The 18,046-nt window shown below is 46.2% G+C and overlaps 1 pseudogene; it reads left to right on the top strand.

Moving 5' to 3' along the window:
* The window catches only part of LOC115099483, a 79,062-nt pseudogene extending 61,261 nt beyond the window's left edge, over positions 1 to 17,801 (top strand).
* The last annotated feature ends 245 nt before the right edge of the window (positions 17,802 to 18,046 follow it).

Here is an 18,046-nt window from a genome sequence, read left to right as displayed (position 1 = left end):
TTACTCACTAAAGAGCATGTGGATTCATTTCTGATACTGGGTTGGGAATCAAAGTGCAGGTTTCAGACACAAGGAGTCATAAAGAAAATTGAACTTCAAGGGTTACAAAAGCATGAACAAACTGCTGCATATCCCCAAGCAAGGGATCGCCTCGCTTTCATAGTGGTGAAACCCAGGCTAGAGCTTGACCATCCAAAAGAGACAATATGTATGTTGTCTTTATCTAGTCCAACGGGAACTGTGCCGGCTGTAGGGAAAACCATATAAACCAGTGGTTCAAGAAGTCACAGCACTGCTTCAGATCCCCTGTGTAGCATGGCGGCGCAGGTAAGTGTAGTGATACGGCAGGTCCTGGAGCAGGAACCTAAGCTGGATGTAGATTTTCAGCAGAAGGGGTAGCGTTCAGGCAGTTAGCTAACCTCTCAATGGTAGCCGCCAAGATGTCTAGACAGTTTTGCTGCTGTTGCAGGCACTGGGCCATGCCTGGGATAGCCTGGAGGGCAGAGATGTCCGCCAGATCCATGGCATTGGCAAATTGTTATGAACGTGGACCCTTGGAGTGGCTAGAGTGCTGGATGGGATCTGCTGGAGGAAGGCCTACGGCGGGACTCATAGCCAGAAGGCAGTACTGGACCAGGAGACGGGGCAGGACCTTCACTTATACCAGCCCTCATTCCCCGCAGATTGAGCCCTTGGGTACCGGGGTCGGCAGGACTTAGGCGTGGGTCTCCTGGCAAGGAAGAATCCAAAGAACAGTCCGGGTTGAGGCAGGCAGAAGCGTGGGAGAGGCGGAGACCGTCCAGAAGTCGTGGCAGGCGGCAGCGGTGCGAAACAGAGATCCAGGCCAAAAGTCGGGGCAGGCTAAAGACTAGCAAAATTATTGAAAAACCTGAAAAAAAATTTTTGGGGAAGAGTAGAAAGTTTCATATACAGTGTAGATGTCCCCGCACCAATATGTTATTGGTTATAATCATCAACCTCCTACTATCTCGTTGATATAGTGCGGAGAATAACAGGCATGACGCAGTGAAAAGGAAATAATTACGGCTATCCAATGCGAAGTAAAATTCTCTAGCGAGGCAAGAATCCTGCAAGGTTGGTAATTTCCAACATGAGACTCCCCTGAAGAAAGACGCAAGTCTGAAACACGAACGTGTTTGTGTCGGGATTTCATTTTATCAACCAAAGAAACCAACAGATTAGGAAGTCGCAAGGCATCCGCTTTAAATTGAACACTATCTTTGAAGATTACATTTGTCCTTTTCTGCAAATAGGTTAACATCTATTATACAACGGATGTCATTGAAACTACCGGGACTTTATTGCTAATACATTGCAACAATTTTTTTTTTTTTTAAATCGCTGTCGGAGGTGGTAGGAGGTTGATGATTATAACCAATAACATATTGGTGCAGGGACACCTACACTGTATATGAAACCTTCTACTCTTCCCAAAAATTTTTTTCAGGTTTTTTCAATAATTTTGAAAATCAACAGATCCACAGGGTGTAGGTATACTAAGTAATAATTGAAGTTTATAAAGAACATTTCCTTAGTAATTTATTTTAAAAACACTTCTCATACAGCGATAGAGCAGTCTTTCTGCTTTTGATTCGATTTGGATTTCAGTAGATCGCTGTCTTCAGTGGTGGTCACTTTGAATTTTTGTAAAGACTAGCAAAGTCAGAGGACGAGCCAAAGATCAGGACAGGCAGCAGATAGAGAGACCAGAAGCCAAAGCTGAAGTCAAACAAGGAAAACAAACCGAAGTAGAAACAGGAGCAGGACCAGGAACTCGGGAGCGGAGCAAGGCAGGAGCACAGAGTCAGGAGCGGAGCTGGAACAGGAACATGAACTGGAGAATGCAGGAACAGCAACTAGAAACTCAGAGAGTCGGCCTGTTGCCAAGGCAGGGAACAAAGATCCAAGCTGGGCTTAAATAGCCGTGGCGTCTGATGTCATATTCGGGGGCCGGGCCGAGTTTTCCAACCATGGCCCCTTTAAATTCTGGCCCGATGCACGCGCGCAGCGCATGCCTAAGGGGCAGAACCTGGAGCAGGAAGTCGGCGGTGTCTCCCTCATGGGGAGAACGCTGTGGGAAGGCCCTGCTGCGGGCCCGAAGCTGTATGGAGAATGCTGTGGAGAGAATGCAAGCGGAGCAGAAGGTAAGAGGGGACCCGGCTGTGGCTCACAACAATAACCTGTTGTAACTTTTTGGAGTAACATCTACATGGGGGTATCCTGCACAGAGCGGAGTCAAAACGCTAAACAAAAGGGATGGGATAAATGCATGAAACAGCAATTACAATCCTAAACAAAATTCATGGGGATAACCGGCATGGAGCAGCAGTTACAAACCTAAATGCCTTGATGGGCAGACTGGGTGAACCATTTTGACCTTTATCTACTGTCATTTTACTATGTTACTCTGATAAAAAGAGTAAATAATCAGGACCTGATTGTATTGTTATTAGTAGTATTTATTTTCCAACTTTTGAATATGAAAACCCCCAAGACAGTGTACAACAATAAATAAACATAACAGCTTAACTAAACAATAAGGGACAGATTTTTCAAAGGCTCGGCGGTGAAGTCCAAGCCCCGGGATGCGCGTAAGTCCCGGGGCTTTCCTATGGGTGGGTTGTGTCGGGGGCGTGTTGCGGCGGCGCATCATTTGGAAGCGGGGTCATGGGCGTGATTCTGGCCCGGGGGAGTTTCGGGGGCGTGGCCGAGGCCTCCAAAAATGGCTCCCGGGCCTGGGAATCGCGCGCCGGGTGGCCGGCCCGGTGCACGCAAGTTATGCCTGCTTCGGGCAGGCGTAGCTTGTACAACAAGAGGTAGGGGGGTTTTAGATAGGGCGTGGTGGGGGGTGGGTTAGGTAGGGGAAGGGAGGGGAAGGTGGGAGGAGGCGGAAGGAAAGTTTCCTCCAAGGCCGCTCCGATTCCAGAGCGGCCTCAGAGGGAAGGGAGGAAGGCTGCGCAGCTCAGCGCACGCAGGCTGATGATTTTGGGCAGGCTTGGCGCGCCGACCCAGGATTTTAATGGATATGCGCGGGTGCAGATTTATAAAATCTACCCCTAAGCATAAGAGCATAACAAAGGTCTAATATCTAAACTAGGCACATAGTAGGATGTGAATCGTTTATCTGACGATTGAAAATATCGTCCGATATTTTCAATATCGTCAGATATCGGGGGATCCCCGATAGCGATAGGAAACCCCACGATTAATTTAGTGGGTTTTCTTATCGTTATGGGGGGGTGGGGGTGGGAAGAAAGGACACAACCTAAAAACTCAACCTGACCTTTAAAATGAGTTTGTTAGTATTCCCCACCCTCCGGACCCCCCCCCCAAAAAAATTTTTTTTAAATACCTGGTGGTCTAGCGGGGGTCCCGGGAGTATTCTCCCGCGCTCGGGCTGTCGGCTGCCACTAATCATAATGGCGCCGATGGCCCTTTGCTCTTACCGTGTGACAGGGGCTATCGGTGCCATTGGTCAGCCGCCTGTCACATGTAGGTGCACTGGATGGCCCGCACCATTTTTAAAGATGGTTCCTATGTTTCATGATGTCCTGATGTTCCGTGTTCCAGTCCTGGTCTGATGTCCTCATCTCCGGCTCTTTTGTCCTGCTTCCAGGTTCCTTGCTTGTCCACCTTCCTGGTGTGCACTGTCGTGGTCCATGAGGGCTGTGTAGGCTCTTCGTGGCACAAGCCCTGTCTTCATGTCTGCAGCACAAGTCTCTGGTAGGCTCCTTGTTTTTAATTCTGAGGTCTATTCCTGAATCCAAGTTATGAGTCTTGAATCCTGAGTCTTGAATCCTGAGTCTTGAATCCTGGGTCTTGAATCCTGTTCCAGTCTTTGAAGTAACTTGTGCCTGCTTCCATCCATGCCCAAGACTCAAGCCAGAACCTGTTCTGTTTCAGCGTGGTCCGTGACCAGTCACGGATGGCTGTGTAGGGCAACGCCTCAATGCAGGCCTCTCCTAAATCTTCAACATGCTTCTAGTTCCAAGTCTTCACTTCTCGCCTGGAATCTGCTTCGTTTTCGGCGTGGTCCATGACCAGCCATGGGTGGCTGTGTAGGGCGCGCTTGCGGTGCAGTACTCACCTTGTACTAGTGCCTGAACTCTGAATCGCCTGAGTCTTCCAAGTATCCTGGATCCTTGTCCGAGTCTTCCAAGGATCCTGAAACCTCGTCTGACTCTTCCAAATTCCTTGAGTCCTTGCCCGAGACTTCCAAGTATCCTGAAAACCTTGTCTGAGTCTACCAAGTTCCACGTATCCTCATCTGAGTCTTCCGAGTCTGAGTTCAAAGTCTTGTCTTGTTCCTGCCCTCAGCCTCCGACTGGCCTCACACACTCATTGTTTCCTAAGTGGGCAGGTCCAGAAGGCCTAACCGAGTGCCGGAGGGCTACTCTTGAGACCAGCATTGCGTGCTGGGTCTCAACAGTGCGTGCAGGTCCAGTGAAGGCTGAGCTGCCCTTGTTCCAGTTCCTGATGTTCCATGCCTGGATCCTGGTCCAGTCTTGTTCCAGCTCCAACCTGTGCCTGAACACGTTCACCTCCCACTGGGAGTGTCTTGGGGCTCCTCCCTGAGCCGCGCCGTGGCCCAAGGGCTCACATCTCTCTGAGCAAGTGACCGCCCCTCCACGCACGCAATGCTATTATCAGATCTTTTGAATTATTTTGTCAAAATTTGATAATGGAGGCATCAAAAGAGAACCTTATCCAGCCTGGAAATGTGTAGAAGTACACCTGTCTTGCAGTAGCAAGGTCGATTTTCACTTAAGGCCTTGAAGATCAGATTCCAGGTTTTGAATTTGGTCCTATAGGGGATTGGTAGCCAATGCTGAGTTCAAAAAAAGGTTTGGATAAGTTCTTGGAGAGGAAGTCCATTAATGGCTATTAATCAAATTTACTTAGGGAATAGCCACTGCTATTAATTGCATCAGTGGCATGGGATCTTCTTAGTGTTTGGGTAATTGCCAGGTTTTTGTGGCCTGGTTTGGCCTCTGTTGGAAACAGGATGCTGGGCTTGATGGACCCTTGGTCTGACCCAGCATGGCAATTTCTTATGTTCTTATGTTCTAATGCTGTTTTTGTAGATCAATGTATATGGTCTTACCACCTCTGTCATTCATGCTGTGGTATTGTGAATTAGCTTGACTTGATGCAGACCCTTTGCTGTCAATGTTTTAAAGAGCATTATAGTAATCCAACTTGGAGATATTATGCATGGACCTACTATGACTAGGTTTCGTCTTCTAAGTGAAAGCTTGAGTATTCTTAGTTGGCGTAGCTGAAAAAAGAGCTTTAAAATATTGTCTGGATTTGGTAAGCACGGTTATTCTGAATTTAGGATGACTTTGAAGTTCCTGACCTGTAATTTTAGGGGTAGCTCACAGTTTATGAATGGAATTTTTCAGGTCTTGGACCTACCTATTTATATTTTGGGTTTAGAAGGAATTGGTTGCTATTTATTCAATCTGGATCTCTGTGAAACACGTAGCTAATTTTCTTATGGGTATTTATGTGGCTGGGTTAATTGATAATGCTAACTAAGCATTATTCATGTAAATACAGAGGTTGATATTCAAAAGCTTTCTCCAACTATTTTTAGAGTTAGCCAGACCAAACCAGAAATATGAATATTTACCACACTGACTGACTAAATATTCTCTGGGAAACTCATTACTCACACACAATTTAGCAAAATAAAGAAAAATAGTGCTGAGTACATGGTTGAATTTTAGCCAGTGTGGGCTGATATTCATTATCATCCAGATAAAGTTAGCCAGGCAAGCCTGGTTAGAAATTTGATATAACTCATCTGATAAATTGATGAGGATTATTCAGAGCAACATTTAGAGAGAGTACACCTTTAAAACAAGTGCGCGCCCATATGCATGCTCAGAAGGACACAAACTCATATGCGTTTGTATTTTAAAAAGAGCACCAAATTATGTGCACTTCATGGAAAATGCAGAATCATTTACACATATACTATCCATGTATAGTCATGCACATAACAAAGGTCTTGCACTCATGTGCATGAGCACTTTATGTAATGGCTTCAGGGACATGCAACTTCCAGATGCTCAGTGGTGTGACTTCAAAAAATGCCTTCTTCAGCCTAGTAGCCAATTTCACCACCAGGGATATCCAATGCCTAGTGTCACACTGGGGCGTAGGTCACAGCCCCTGTTTTGGGCCGTGGCTAGGTGAGGCCCTGCCCTTGGGTCTATGCCTAGGCCCGATGCATTCATTTAAAATGAATGCAACAAATAGGTTCTTTTTATTTGTGAGAGCCCTTAATTGTTTCAGCCCCCCCCCCCCCCCCTTGAATGAAATAAATTCCCCTTTTCCTTCGCTTTTTACGCATTTATTTTACACAAATGCACATCACTACTCACCATGACGGTGCAGATTATAGTCCTTAGGCTGCAATTATACTAAGCAGACTCCTAAATCTGAGTTCCCACCCTCCCTACTTCCCTGACATTTTTTATTTTTTGGTTACATTGTTTGCTCCCTAGCTTGCTCCTCACATGTCCTTTTATGTTCTAAATTGTTGTAAATATTTAAAAATAATTATCTTTGTTTTTATCAGTTAATTAACATTTTTTAATATTTGGAATATTTTGTATGTGTGTACCTATGTTCTGATAACTTCCATGGCTTTTCTGGTTTGGGAATGTCTATGATGGCAGTTCATCCACTTTCTTTTCTGGCTTAAAAGGTTGAGCAGCAGCCCCTTCCCTCAGGTTCCTCCCTCTCCCCAATTTCTCATCTTGCCTTGCTGGGACCAGAAGGGGAATAGGGTTATATTGTGGCACAAACTAGAAATGGTAGACCATACACACCAGTGAAAGCTTTCACATTAGTCAGAAACTTTGGAGGAAGTGAATAGCTGTCAGTGGCCACAAATTCAGCTATATTGGGTGTGCTGGCTACATGTTTTATTCGGCTAGCATAACGTCCCTGCTCCCTGTCAGTGACCGCAATGTTGAGGGTGAGTGAGGAAGGAGAGTAAATCTGGGGAAGGGGGTGCAGAATGCGATAAGGAATCAGAGGGAAATGAGAAAAAGAAGAGCAGGTCATGGTCATTCAGTGATTTTAGTCATGGGAGAGAGTAGAAGAAATTGGATTGGGAAGGGTGGTGAAATGACCGAGAAGACAAAGTGAAAACAGAAGGGAGAGCAGGGAATTGCAGATCTGGAATATGGGTAAACACTTAGGGGCAGATTTTAAAGGGTATACCAGGGCTTTGTGTGAAAGGGGTGGGGCGGGGGCTCCGGCAGCAGTGGCCAGGCCAGGGGATCACGAGCCAGCAGCCAGAGGCAAGCGTAACTTACAAAATAAAGGTAGGGGGAGGATTTAGGTAGGGCTGGGGGGGCGGGTTAGATAGGGGAGCGAGGGGAAGGTGGGGGTGGCCTCGGAGGGAATGGGGAAAGCCATCGGGCTCCCCTAGGGCTCGGCGCACGCAAGGTGCACTAGTGTGCACCCCCCTTGCGCGCGCTGACCCTGGATTTATAACAAAGCTGTGTCCCATCAAACCATGTATATCTAAATGTTTTGAGATTTTATTGTTTTATAACAGTTTCCATGATTTTTCACGGCACTGAAGTCAGGCTCACCAGTCTATAGTTTCTTGGATCACACCTGGATCCCTTTCTAAATATAGGGGTTACACTGGTCATCTTCCATTCTTCCGGTACATCGGATTATTTTAATGATAGGTTACAAATTAACTGAAAAAGGTCTGAAATTTAATTTTTTAGTTCTTTCAGAACTCTGAGGTGTATACCATGTGATCCAGGTGATTTACCACTCTTCAGTTTGTCAATCAGGTCTACCACATCTTCCATGTTTACCATAGTTTGGTTCAGTTGATCTGAATCATCAGCCATGAAAACCTTCTCTGGAATGGGGCATCTCTCCAACACTCCTCTTCAGTGAACACTGAAGCAAAGAAATCATTTAATCTTTCCACAATGGCCTTATATTCTCTAACTGCCCCTTTAACCACTTGATCATCCAAGGGTCCAACCAACTCCCTCACAGGCTTTCTGCTTTGGATATTTTTTTAAATAGTTTTATTGTGAGTTTTTGATTTTATGGCCAACTTTTTTCAAATTCTCTCTTAGCCTGTCTTATCAATATCTTACATTTAACTTGCCACTGCTTATGCTTTATTCTATTGTCTTCTGATGGATACTTCTTCCAATTTTTTCAATACGATCTTTTGGCTAAAATAGCCTGTTTCACTTCACCTTTTTCCCATGCCAGTAATCATTGTGCCTTCCTTCCACCTTTCTTAATGAGTAGAATACATCTGGACTGTGCTTTAGGATGGTATTTTTTAACAATGTCTACGCCTGTTGTACACGTTTTACTTTTTAGATGCACCTTTCAGTTTTTTTCTATTTTTCCCATTTTATCAAAGCTCTCCTTTTGAAAGTTTAGCACTAGAGTCATGGATTTACTATTATCGCTCCCTGTGACTGCCATACTGGCAGTCACAGGGAGCGATCGTCGCTCCCTGTGACATAGTGAGGGCAAAGGCGATCGACTGCCAGTATGGCGCCGGTCGCCTTTGCCCTCACTCTGTCACAGGGAGCGACGATCGCTCCCTGTGACATAGTGAGGGCAAAGGCAATCGGCGCCATTTTGAAACCAGTCCAGCAAGCACCGGGCACCGAGGGTATGATTAAAGGGATGGCTCCCAGACCCCCCGCTAGACCACCAGGTACATGTAAAAGGTTTTTGGGGGGGTCGGGAGGGTGGAAGAAGCAAAGGGGTAATTTGTAAAGGGTCGGGGTGGGTTTTTTTTTATCGGGCCATCGGCGCCATTTTATCAGTGGTAGCCAAAATGGCGCCGATGGCCCGAGAGCGGGAGATCGCGCCGGGACCCCCCCCCCCCCTCCACTGGACCACCAGGTAATTTAACATTTTGGGGGGGTGTTCGGGAGGGTGGGAGAGCAAAGGGGTCATTTGTAAAGGGTCGGGGTGGGGGGTTTTTTATCTGCTCAGGCCTCACTAAAAAATTAACGATGTGAATTGTAATCGGAACCGATTCCAATTCACATCTCTAACGATCCAATTTTTTTCTCCCTCCATCCGAACATGATCGTTAAAACGATCGGGCACACAATTCACATCTCTAGTTAGTATAGCTGTGTTTAAAAAAGGATTGGATAAGTTCTTGGAGGAGAAGTCCATTACCTGCTATTAAGTTCACATAGGGGCGGATTTTAAAAGGAGCGCGAATAGCCTACTTTTGTTTGCGCTCCAGGCGCAAACAAAAGTATGCTGGATTTTAGTAGATACGCGCGGAGCCGCGCGTATCTGCTAAAAACCTGGATCGGCGCGCGCAAGGCTATGGATTTTGTATAGCCGGCGCGCGCCGAGCCGCGCAGCCTACCCCCATTCCCTCCAAGGCCGCTCCGAAATCGGAGCGGCCTTGGAGGGAATCCTCTAACGCCCTCCCCTCACCTTCCCCTCCCTTCCCCTACCTAACCCACCCGCCCGGCCCTGTCTAAACCCCCCCCTTACCTTTGTCGGGGGATTTACGCCTCCCAGAGGGAGGCGTTAAATCCCCCGCGCGCCAGCGGGCCTCTTGCGCGCCGCTGGCCGCGACCTGGGGGCGGGTACGGAGGGCGTGGCCACGCCCCCGGACCCGCCCCGGGCCGTAGCCACGCCCCCGTACCCGCCCCCAAAACGCTGCCAACATGCCCCCGAAACGCCGCGACGACCGGGCCCGCCCCGACACGCCCCCAACACGCCCCCCTCGGAGAACCCCGGGACTTACGCGAGTCCCGGGGCTCTCGCGCGCGCCGGTAGGCCTATGTAAAATAGGCTTCCCGGCGCGCAGGGCCCTGCTCGCCTAAATCCGCCCGGTTTTGGGCGGATTTAGGCGAGCAGGGCTCTGAAAATCCGCCCCTTAGAGAATAGCCACTGCCATTAGCAACGGTAACATGGAATAGACTTAGTTTTTGGGTACTTGCCAAGTTCTTATGGCCTGGATTGGCCACTGTTGGAAACAGGATGCTGGGCTTGATGGACCCTTGGTCTGACCCAGTATGGCATTTTCTTATGTTCTTATGTTCTTATGATCATATTATGATAACTATTGCCAAGTGGCCCCACTACTGTTACCTTTGTCACCAAATCCTGCACTCCACTGAGAATTAGATCTAAAATTGTTCCTTCTCTCATTGGTTCCTGAACCAATTGCTGCATAAAACTGTCATTTATTCCATTCAGCAACTTTACCTCTCTAGCATGCCCTGATGTTTCACTTACCCAGTCTATATTAACATAGAAACATAGAAATGATGGCAGAAAAAGACCAATCGGCCCATCTAGTCTGCCCAGCAAGTTTCTACACTTATTTTCCCATACTTATCTGTTTCACCAACCACCAACTTCAGGGCTCTTGTTGGTAACTGTTTGATTCAAATTTCCAGCCATCCCCTGTCATTGGTGCAGAGAGTAATGTTGGAGTTGCATCAAAGGTGAGCATAAGGCTTAAGGTTAAGGGTTGTGTAACCTCTGCATCAAGTTACCCCTATGCTTGTTTACCCCCAAAAAATAAAACATTTTTTCCCAAGATGGGGTATGAAGCCATGACCTAGAGATTAAAGATCTCAGGCTTTACAATTTGAGCTACTCAGGCTCAATTGAAATCACTATAACTGCACTACCAGTTTGGTTAGCTTCCCTAATTTCTCTAAGAATTTCACTGTCTGTCTCACCATTTTTGCCAGGTGGATGGTAGTATACTCCTATCACTATTCTCCAACACACAAGGGATTTCTACCCATAAAGATTAGATTGTGCATTTAGTCCCATGCAGGATGTTTATCCTGTTGGACTCTATGCCATCCCGGACATAAAGTGCCACCCAACCTCCAAGACGCTCTTCTCTGTCATAGCGATATAATTTGTACCCCAGTATAGCACTATCCCATTGGTTATCCTCTTTCCACCATGTATCTGAGATGCCAATTAAGTCTACTACATCATTTACTGCTATACACTCTAATTCTCCCATCTTACTTCTTAGATGTCTTGCATTAGCATACAAATATTTCAAAATGTGTTTCTGTTTATATTTACATTCTGCTTTTCAGTTGACAGGGATAAATTGGAATCTTTTAGCTCAGGTGAGTTTTTAATTATAGGCACTTGGACTACTTATCTTGTTATTGGAAACTCTCTGTTGGGATTCCCTTACTCTAAGACTTTATTAGTATCCTTTAAAGATACCTCCCTCCAAACCATGTGCTGCTGAACAACTGTCGGCTTTCCCTTTTTTTTAGTTTAAAAGCTGCTCTATCACTTTTTAAAGGTTAGCACCAGCAGCCTGGTTCCATCCTGGTTAAGGTGGAGCCCATCCCTTTGGAAAAGACTCCCCCTTACCCAAAAGGGTCCTCAGTTACTTACAAAACTGAATCCGTCTTCCTTGCAGCATCATCTCATCCACGCTTTGAGACTTCAGAGCTCTGCCTGCCTCTAGGGACCTGCACATGGAACAAGGTGCAATTCAGAGAATGTTACCCTGGAGGTTCTGGATTTCAGATTTCTACCTAAGAACCTAAATTTGGCTTCCAGAACCTCCCTCCCACATTTTCCTATGTTGTTGGTGCCCACATGTACCATGACAACCAGCTCCTCCCCAGCACTCTCTAAAATCCTATCTAGGTGACTCATGAGGTCCGCCACTATTACTAGCTGCAAAAAAACACCTTAAGCTTAAACAAATCCCAGTCATCCTCCCTCCCAAGTAGAAAGTGGGCTTATTCAAGTCTCCTACCCTTCAAATGGTATGAGCACAAGATGGCGCCGATGGCCATGTGACAGGGGCTGACCAATGGCGCCGGACTATTACTAGCTGCAAAAAAACACCTTAAGCTTAAACAAATCCCAGTCATCCTCCCTCCCAAGTAGAAAGTGGGCTTATTCAAGTCTCCTACCCTTCAAATGGTATGAGCACAAGATGGCGCCGATGGCCATGTGACAGGGGCTGACCAATGGCGTCGGTAGCCCCTGTGACATAGTAGTTCAGAGGCTATTCGGCACCATTTTGAGCATGGCTTGCAGTAGCACACTGGGCACGGAGGGAAAAATGGAACCCGGGACCCCGCTGGACCCCCAGGGATGTTAGTAAGTCTTGGGGAGGGATCGGGATGGGGGGAGGGTGGTTGTATTATACTTAATCTTAATGTTTGGGATGGTTTTTGTTTTAATTTAAAAAAAAAAATTTGCCCCTCTCCCCACACAAACCCGAAAAACGAAGTTTCCCCGAAGTTCGGGGAAAATCCTTTTTGGGTTTCGGGGCCCCCGAACCACTACGAATTAGGCAATTTCGTTGTAATTGCCTAATTCGTGATAAACGATTGCACATCTCTAACGGAGGCGCGTCACTGGGGGCGTTCCAGGGGTGGGGCCGTGGGCATGGTTCCGGCCCAGGGGCATTCCAGGGGGCGTGGCCGTGGCCTCCGGATCAGCCCCCAGACCAGAACATGGTGTGCCGGCAGCCGGCCCGTGCACGTGAATTACACCTACCTTGAGCAGGCGTAACTTCTGGAATAAAGGTAGGGGGGTTTAGGTAGGGCTGGGGGGGATGGGTTAGGTAGGTGAAGGGAGGGGAAGGTGGGGGGAGGTGGAAGGAAAGTTCCCTCCGAGGCCGCATCCGATTTCCGAGCAGCCTCAGAGGGAACGGAGGCCGGCTGCATGGCTCGGCTGCCGATTTTGGTCAGCCTTTCGAGCACCGATCCCGGATTTCAACAGATACACGTGGCTATGCGCTGCCAACCGCGAGGTGCCAGCGCCGTCCGCCCGACCATGTCCCGACGTTCGAGCTGCCCAAGAGCCTGCCCTCCGAGACCAGCTAATCGCAGCGGTCTCCCGCCCGGCTAGCCTATCACACGAGGCCCTAGTGGGGCTTTAAATCCAAGAGCTGCCTCGGCGCCGTGCGCCGAAGGAGCGCAACAAAGGGGCCCGCCCCTTTGTGCGCCCCTTCGTGCATCCCCAAAGGGCTCACCAAGGACTCTTTATATTAGGACTCAAATATTGTTATCCTCCCTCCCCAAGTAGAAAGTGGGCTTATTCAAGTCTCCTACCCTTCAAATATGCCTAATATACACACCACCTGGCATACTAGACTCTGACATTTCACCCATCATTGAATGCATTGAATGCATTGCAGCAAATATCACCAGAGACATACCTACCATAATCCTTGGAGACTTCAACCTCCATATCGACTCACTCCCCCTCTCTCACAGCTGCATCAAATCATAACCAGCCCTACACACAAAGCTGGCCACTCCCTCGACCTCATCTTCATGAACTCCCTCCTCCTCCCACAACGCACCACCTACACTCCCATTCCCTGGTCGGACCACTTCCTTATTAAAACCTCATGCACAATCAAGAACATCCCCAAGCAACCCAATACAAAAACCACCATACAATTCAGGAAATCCTGTCCCAGAGATGACCTTATTGACACCCTCACTGACAACCTCTAAAATCTAGACCTCTCAGATTCCCAAACAGCCATCACCTCATGGAACCACATCACTAAAGACACAGCCGACAAACTTTGCCCTCTAATAACTAAAGAAATCCAACCCCCCACAAAAACAAAGCAACATTGGTACACCCCTGAACTAAAACTACAAAAACACAATCTCAGAACTCAAGAAAAATATGGCGCAAAGATTCTTCTACTAAGCAACTTGCCATATACAAAACTCTACTGCATGGCTACAGAGCCAACACTCTCAAAGCCAAACGTGACCACTATGCCACCAAAAATTCACAACTATCAATTCAACCCGAGGGCTCTCTTTTCTATAATCTCTAACCTCACCAAAACAGCGCCCAAGACATCCACATGCGACCACCAAATGCAACCAGCTTGCTCAATATTTCCACAACAAGATCGCTACCATTGCCTCCTGCTTTCCCTTTGCTCCTTCACCCCAACAAATTTACCCTGCAAGAGATGCATTCGAAAGTACCTCCCCCTCTGAAATATCTGCTATACTTAAGAAAATGCGACCCGCTACTCACCCCTCTGACATGATCCCTTCCAAAATGCTGCTGACAATCCCAGATAGTATTTCCCAACCGCTAGCTGATATTATCAACACCTCCATGTCCACTGGAGATGTTCCCACCTAGCTCAAATTAGCCATAGTAAAACCCATCCTTAAGAAACCGAAACTTGACCCTACTGATTTATCCAACTACCGACCCATCTCCAACCTCCCCTTCATCGCTAAAGTCCTTGAAAAAACAGTTAACACTCAACTGTCAAACTACTTAGACCAGCACCAGATTCTCTTTCCATCACAACACGGCTTCAGAAAGCGCTTCAGTACCGAAACTTTACTACTCTCCCTCACTGACCTCGTCATCAGAGGCTTTGACAAAGGTCACACATTCATTCTGGCCCTATTGGACATCTCCGCAGCCTTCGACACTATTAACTACTCTATCTTACTCGACAGGCTAGCTGACATTGGCATCTCTGGGACCTCTCTTCGCTGGTTTAATTCATATATAAGGGACAGACACTACAAAGTAAAAATTGAAAACCATGAATCCGAGCCAATCAACATCACAAGGGGCATACCCCAGGGCTCCTCCTTATCATCCACACTCTTCAACATATCCCTCCTCCCCCTCTGCCAGCTCCTCTCAAATCTCGGCCTCCCGCATTTCGTCTACGCTGACGATGTGCAAGTGCTCATCCCCATCACCGACTCCATCTCCAACGCCCTTAAAAGATGAGACAGTGCCCTCTCATCCATCAACTGTCTACTCACCCAACTCAATCTAGCCCTAAATCCTAACAAGACTGAACTCATAATCATTTCACCTCAACCCATCAACCACGTACCCACACCCTCAGCCAACTCCCCTCTTGCTCCTCCAGTCCTCTCGCAATCTGTAAGAGACCTAGGTGTCACACTTGACCCGCAATTCAACCTACAGAAATTTATCACCTCCACTATCAAAGACTGTTACTTCAAATTACACACCCTCAAAAAACTCAAAACCTATTCTGCACCTCAATGGCTTCAGAACTGCCCTACAAGCCCTCATTTTATCTAAAATAGACTACGCAAATGCTCTACACCTAGGTCTCCCGAAAAGCAGCCTTGCCCCCCTGCAGCTACTTCAAAATGCTGCTGCAAGAATATTAACAGGCACCCGCAGAAAAGAACACATCACACCTATCCTCAAACAACTTAATTGGCTCCCCATCACAGCCAGAATTCAATTTAAAAACCCTCACACTTATTCACAAAGCCATCCACAATCCAGACATGCTCTGGTTTTCAGACTATTTATACATCCGATCCTCTTCCAGACCCACCAGAGCACCCTACACAGCAAACATTAACACACCTTCTCCCAAACTCCTTCCATCTAACAGTCACCAAACAATGTGCGCTATCCCTAGCTGGACCCTCCCTATGGAATTCTATGCCCACCCACCTTCGCCTTCAAACCTGCACTAAGAAATTCAGACAGAACCTCAAGACTTGGTTGTTCACCCGATCCTACGCATGAGCCCCCCATTCCTAACGCACCTTCTCTCCTTCACCCCTCCCCACCCCCCTAGGCCCTTCACCGAATACCCCTTTCTTAATTCTCCCCTCCTAGTTTTTAATGTACATTATCTATACTTGTATTTAACTATATATTTTCATGTACGCTATCTATAATTATATTTAACTATGTTTTTGTGTTTACCTACTTGTACAGCATAACTTTGGTTTCCCGCCACCCTCTAACCCCTCTCCCCCTTCCTTACCGCCCCCCCCCCCCCCCTCTACCACCCCCTCCCCAGTTTATATTATCAGTTTCATTGTAAAGCCCTGTTGGCTACTTATTGTTCTATGGAAACCGATATGATGTTTCCTAACGAATGTCAGTATACAAAAATTTTCAAATAAATAAATAAATAAATAAAATCACGCGAACTCTTGTTGTGCCTGGTGCGCGAACAAATGTAAGCATGTGCGTAATTTTGTAAAATCTACCCCACAATGTACTTGGATTTCAGTAATGCTTTTGACACAGTTCCACATAGAAGTCATATAAATAAATTGAAACACCCTTGGTATGGAACCTAGAGACACAGACTGGGTTTAGAAACTGGCTGGGTGGGAGGCGACAAGTAGAAGTGGTAAATTGAGTTTTCTCTGAGGAGGGCAGTGTTACTAGCAGTGTGCTTCAGGGATTGGTCCTTGAGGAAGAAGGTATCCTTGTCGGAAAGCATCAACCTGGTGCAGCAGGAAGTGATCCTGTAGCAAGGACCTGCTCTCCAGTTGGTGCATTGTTTCTTACACCAAGAATGTATCTCCCAGGGCTACTGCCCAGGAGGGAAGGGTTAGCTTACAGTCATAACTGGTGATTTTGATTATTAGGAATGTAGATTACGGGGTGGCTGCTGGGCATGAGGATTGCCTATAATATGCCTGCCTGGTGCAAAGGTGGTGGACCTCACATGTCCACCTAGATAAGATTTTAGACAGTGCTGGGGAGGAGCATGTCCTGACATAGATGTTTCAAATAATTCTTCCTCAGGAGACCAGCAGTCTTGCTTTTTGAAGAATTCCAGTTTTTGGTTTAAAATTTTCATTAGAGAAATTAAGTATTCTCTTCTCTTGACTAACATTGTGGGTATCATTGGGTTTTAAAATTATTAAAGAGAATTCATTCCTTTGGATATGTTTTTGCACTACACTAGGCATATTTTCTTTGTACACTTTTTCAAAAAAAGAAAAATAGAAGGATTACTTTGGGCAAATGATGACATGGGAGGGCGTCTTCATTTTTAAAAATTGTTAGTGAAGCTCCATGTTTGTTGCCTTTCTAAAATGTTTCTAAAATTGTTTTATTTTTGTTTAATATATATTCAAATTTTCCTATGTTTACTAATCTTTTTTGTATGCATAATACATAGGTTCTAATGCCTTTTATTATAATCTTCAGGAAATATTTCTTTACAGAGATGGTGGTGTATGCACGAAACAGCCTCTAAGTGGAGATAGTGGAGACCAGGACAGTATCTGAATTCAGAAAAGCATGGGACAAGCACAGGGAATCTCTGAGGAAGTAGTAGAAATTGTAGCGATGAGCAGTTGTTTTAATTATTACTTTCCTCTTCATTTTACAGGTAAATCCAGTCAAGGAAATCTACTGGGACACATATCAGTGCCGATGGCTTCAGGTTAGCAATGATTTGGAAGCATGGTGGGATTTACATGGACACAGATATCATATCCATGAGGCCTATCCAAGAAGTAGATTTCCTGGCAGCTGAGGGATCACGAGATTGTAGCAATGGGATCTTTGGTTTCCAAAGGCACTATCAGTATCTATTGGAATGCATGGAGGACTTTGTGAAGAACTACAATGGAGCCATATGGGGACAAACAAGGCCCTCGACTGCTTACCCCGAATTTTAGCAAGGAGATGTGAGCTGCCAATTTTCAAGCATGTAGAAGATACCACATGTGGGAATATTTCCATTTTGCACCCACAACGATTCTATCCAATTCCCTATTCTGCATGGAGACGGTATTTTGAGGTCTGGGACCCCCTTGGCACCTTTAATAATTCATATGCCTTGCATTTGTGGAATTTCATGAATAAGGATATGAAGAAGGTTACTGCAGGAAGCAATACAGTGGCTGAAAATCTCTTTATCAAATACTGTCCACTTACTTATGAATTCATTGTGAAAGCTACACCAAGGAAGTAAACATAAGATGATAACATTATTAAAGTAAATCGCTTTTACTCAATATTCTCCTCAAAATCAGAAATTGCCAATGAACACTGTGTAACAATATTCAGACCAACTCTACAGATGTCCCATGGAAAATTTCAATTCAATTCTCTTGTTCAGCTCCTCAGAGTTATTTACCCAATTTGGACAGGCCTTTTATAAAACTCATGAAAGCCTCCAAGGCTAATATATTTCTTTGTGCAGTATCCAACTTAATCAACTATC

The sequence above is a fragment of the Rhinatrema bivittatum genome, chromosome 9 (genome assembly GCF_901001135.1).
Source record: "Rhinatrema bivittatum chromosome 9, aRhiBiv1.1, whole genome shotgun sequence".
Taxonomy (NCBI): Eukaryota; Metazoa; Chordata; class Amphibia; order Gymnophiona; family Rhinatrematidae; genus Rhinatrema; species Rhinatrema bivittatum.
Note: the sequence above shows the minus strand (reverse complement) of the source record. Positions and strands in the feature narration are given on the sequence as shown.